At 34.6% G+C, this 4,828-nt stretch overlaps 1 long non-coding RNA gene across 1 annotated transcript; it reads left to right on the top strand.

The window, feature by feature from the left end:
• Nucleotides 1-752: 752 nt before the first annotated feature.
• On the top strand, nt 753-3,161 carry LOC118486329. The gene is made up of 3 exons (XR_004878493.1): nt 753-852; nt 1,466-1,553; nt 3,009-3,161. It is a non-coding gene; the product is annotated as an uncharacterized LOC118486329 (long non-coding RNA).
• The last annotated feature ends 1,667 nt before the right edge of the window (nt 3,162-4,828 follow it).

Raw genomic sequence — 4,828 nt, 5'->3', positions numbered from 1 at the left:
ACTCTCTTTGCAAAATTTACAAGAAATATATAATCAAATTAAATAAGTCATATAGTTAGGGTTAGTACCATTGAGCAAAGTAAAAAAATGTAAACAAATAATGTGAACAATGTGTGAGTTTATAAATGTCTGCACACACCAAATTATCATAAGATGAATCTGTACATCTATTTTATTCTCAGGCCAATTGCACAATATATTTCTATAATTCTTCAACTTTTAACATCATCTCCCAAAGTGATACACCATTGATGCGGGTTTCAGTGTTAAAGCAAATTATATATACACGATACGTCACAGATGCCCCAATGAAGAGTTAAAGCAAATTACATATTGTAACACCCCGAAAACGGCTTTGGTAATCAAACCACGTTAATAGTAAAGACGGGTAAAATACCTTTAGTGGTAACCCCGGTAAATATTAGGATTTAAATAATTAATCCTAATAATAAATAAAAAAAGTGAATAAAAGCTTTTAAGAAATAACAGCTTAGAAGACCCGAGTTAACGGGACCTAAAATAAACTTAGTCATAAATATTCCCGAACCCGCTAAGTTAACTAGGAATATTCAACCTAGTTAATAAGTGGGAAAATTGTTAAAAGAAATAAGTAGGTTGTGGCCTACTTAATAACGAACCAAACACGAGGGGTTAAAGCGGGATAACTAGAAAAGTTATTTAATAAAAACAAACACAAACACACACACAGTGTGTGTTCTGGATCGAGCTCAGGGGCGACCAAGAACGGTCAAACCCTAATCAACACAATTTCATCAAATTGAAGGGGCAAATCAAGTCCAAATCAAAATCCGAGTATGAATTAGTGATCTCCATTGAAAAAGGAGTCATGAGGTATGTAAATTTCTTGAGAAATCTCTAGTTGAAATTCTGACCAAACCTAGAGAACTCGAATCTGAACTTGCATGTTTGTTGTTTGGGTGAAATTAGTGATGAAACTATGTCTAGGAGTAAACCCTAGTCATGTACTTGTTGAATTGATGTTCATGGTTGTGAATCCATGATTATACACTCACGTGTCAAGTGGGTTTTGATTATGTAGTAAAGATGATGATGTACACATGTTTAAAAACATCATAGTTGCTAGTAGGAACAAGATACTTGAACAATTTGCAAGTTTGAGTAATTGATCATAAGTGATAGTGGTGAATTTTGATGTTAATCTTGGTAAAAAAATAACTAGTTAGGAACTAGTTAGTAAATATGTAAAATCATGCACATTAGGTGTTTGTTAAAATGCCTAAATGAGAAGTAAGTGTTGATAATGTGCCTAATTGAGTCTTGTGAACTTGATAGTGCAATCATATGTGTTAATTAGTGATTTGACTTTTAATAGTCAAACCGACCATTTATAAGATCGAATGGTAATTGTGATAGAAAATATGTAAGATGGAATAGTCATAATTAATGATGACTAATATAACCGTCTTACGAATTATGATGATAGTTTGACGCTTGACAAGCTAGGTGGAGGCTTGGAAAGGAAGCGGGTCAAACGAAGCAAGAATGGCGGAAAAGCATAATTCGGATGCAAGGTAAGTATAGCTTACACTAGTCTTAAATTGTGGAATGTTTTCTTATCATATAAATTATGAATGAGATATCTAAACAATTGAAATATGATGTTCCGTCGTGTAGTCGAACGGAACAAGAAAATCAAAGATGATAGAAACCATAATAATGGTTAAAAGAGAAGTAAATCGATAAATTGGTCATATTATGTCGAAAGAAATACATGGTTTATATTTAAAATTTCCGTACGGTGTTAAACGGGAAGAGTCATGTAGAGGTGATGATAATAAATATCATTTCGCAAAGATAAATGGTCAATTCGGCCAAACGGGTCAAAAGGTGTAGACAACACCTTTTGACTATATAGACTAATGATTCTTTTGTCGAGTCATATGCTTACAGGAATAGATATCCAATGGATATTCGCATCGTTCTTAATTAGCGAATATAAAGCAAGGTATTAAAATTGGGTCTATTTGTTGATCCGAGCCAGGTACGCTTATTTATGATGTATGTAAAAGTGCTAATTTGGTCGAATAATTGGTGATAGCCCTTCATTGTAAAAGAAGGACCAAAATCGACCAAAACGCCCTTGTAGGCTAAATTGAACAAACAACTCTTAGAGGTTGTTTGGAAAGGAGTCTTATGATTAAACAAAAGTTTAGAACAAGTACGGGTAGTGAAAGACGTAATTGTTGGGCCAAAAGACTCCATATGAGTCTTTGCCGTAAAATGATATTTCAAGAGGTATAAATTCGGAACACATAGATATCTACTTTAAATCCAACACACATTTAGTTGTGATGGAAGAGTACTAAATAAGAGATATAGGTTACAACGCTAGATTAGAGTGAAAGCGAAATTTAGCTTAAAAGTGCATAACATATCCTTAATGGGTCAAAATAAGCATACTAGTGAAAACGGGTTTAATTTGTGAATAAACCTATGATTAGAACCTAATATGGTATATCACAATTATTTGATGAAGTGTACGAAATATAGGAATCAGATAAATACGTTTGTTTGATAAAATGCATAACCGGGTCAAAATTTGGTATAAAGGGTAATAAGCCGAAGACTTAGAAGTCTTAAATTTTGTTAAGCCGAATGTCGGATTTTAACTCCAAATGATGGAGAATCAAATTACAATCACGTAGGAAGAAACGGTAGGCCAAACGGACAAGCGGTTTGAAAGATACGGAAGATTTCGTGTCAAATTACGGCAAAAATGGAAAACTGGATGCAGGGTCCACCGTAAACCGTAATTTACGGTGGAGATGAAAAGCCTTACGGTGGCCCCCTACTGGTTTACGGTAGGGGCATGTAAAATCAGTGGCCACCGTAAATTACGGTGCCACCGTAATTTACGGTGGAGGTCAGGTTGAAATTTTTGTTTTTGTTATCAATTGTTTCTCGGACTCGTTTAGACACGTTTTAAGTCCTGTATGACTAAAGCATTTCATGTTTATGAAATGTAGGTACACCTTGGATGCCGGAAGACGATCAAGCTCAACGAAGAACCGAACACGATATAGATACACGCTTCCACACTTTGCCATGTTGTGAATCACCTAGGGTCAAAACCATTAAAACATTAGTTTTGACTTTGATACATAAGGATTAAACATATGATCACGTGATGTGGAATAACTCATGATTTGTAAAAGTTTTAATAAACCCGTATTTTTATAGCATGTGTAGTCTTAACTACACATCTAATCGTTGGTAATTACATACAAAATCGTTAATTAGTAACTAGGATGTTACACATATACTATATGTTATTGCTGCCTCAACGAAGCTGCCAGGGGACAAGATCCGCCTCTTTATACCACTTTGAGATTCTAAAAGTTAAATTCGTTTTTGAGAAACCGGTTTGGAACCGATTCTCGTAGTTTTTATTAATTATTTTTATACTTTATTAGTTAAACCCACTTAATTAGTGTTTATTATGTAATTTTTCACGAACCAAATGATAACTTGTAATATACTCGAACCTAGGACGAGAGATTATCAAACCATGTGTGTTAGTATATACATATTTTCTATTGGGTGTAATTATCCAAAAATGTATTATGTATAATTATTGATATTTGATTATTTAAGGAGGTCATGCATTTTAGCAAATCTAAATCCGATGTGCCACAATATATATTTCGTTTGATTGGTGCACGTTGTATTTTTTTTAACGTCCAACATAAGAATCGCCAGGTACTCCTGATGCGTGTGAAGTGTCGTATAGTTTTTAATGTATATTTTAAGCCCTTTAACACTTTTTAGCCAAGTTTTAAATTTATAAAACATGATATTTACTAACACTAAACACACATATGGGCAAGTGCACCCATCGTGAGCGTAGTATAGTGTTGGTAAGATACCGAGGTCGTCCAAGGACACAAGAGCTTTTAATACCGGTTTATCCTCAACGTCTAATCAAATCAAAAGTTTAGAAAAAGGTTTTAAACTAGAAAATAAAAACTAAAAATGCTGAAAAATAAAAATAAAGGTAAAAACTGATAGTCAAGATGAATCACTTGGATCCGACTCGTGTTTACTGTAACCTTTGATTATTTCCGCACTTTTGCACTTTTTAAGAGATAATCTTAGTTATTGTAGTAGGCCCCTCTTTTCAAGGTGACGTTACCCTCAACCCAGTAGTTTGAGTCAGCAAGGATACAATCCTAAAGGGTCGGGAGATAATTAATTAAGTTACTAATGCGTAATGTGGTAGGCCCCTCTTTTGAAGGTGACGTTACCCTCGGCTAAGTAGTCTGAGTCAGCAGGGATACAGTCCTAAGTAGCCGGGTTAAAGTTTTAATAGTAACTTACATATGAGGGGATCAAAGAGTTTGGACCCCCGCCATCCAATACCAGTGGGTATTGAAGGAGGTCCTACTAAATTTGACCCAGGTCCTTGCAGGATCTATACACTGAACAAGGCAAGACTCTTACCAAACCATTCCCTTAACCCCCGACCAGGTAGCCAACATATCTCCATATAGACCGTGGAGATATGAATGGTGAAAATCTTTTATTTTATATAGACAGTAAAATAACGCCAAGACACCACGGACAAATGATAAGGAAGATTCACCTTCAACATAAGAAACTAGTTATTAAAGTCATTAATACATAACCAAATAAAAAGTGCGAAAAGATTAAAAATAAAAAGTATTACACTAGACACTTGTCTTCACCAAGTGATGTAAGGGACTTAGGCAAACATGGCTTTTGATTGTCAAGAACTCTTATGATCAATCTTGGATACCGAGACTACTCACACACTCTATGATGGATG

Source organism: Helianthus annuus, chromosome 14 (assembly GCF_002127325.2).
Source record: "Helianthus annuus cultivar XRQ/B chromosome 14, HanXRQr2.0-SUNRISE, whole genome shotgun sequence".
NCBI lineage: Eukaryota > Viridiplantae > Streptophyta > Magnoliopsida > Asterales > Asteraceae > Helianthus > Helianthus annuus.
Note: the sequence above shows the minus strand (reverse complement) of the source record. Positions and strands in the feature narration are given on the sequence as shown.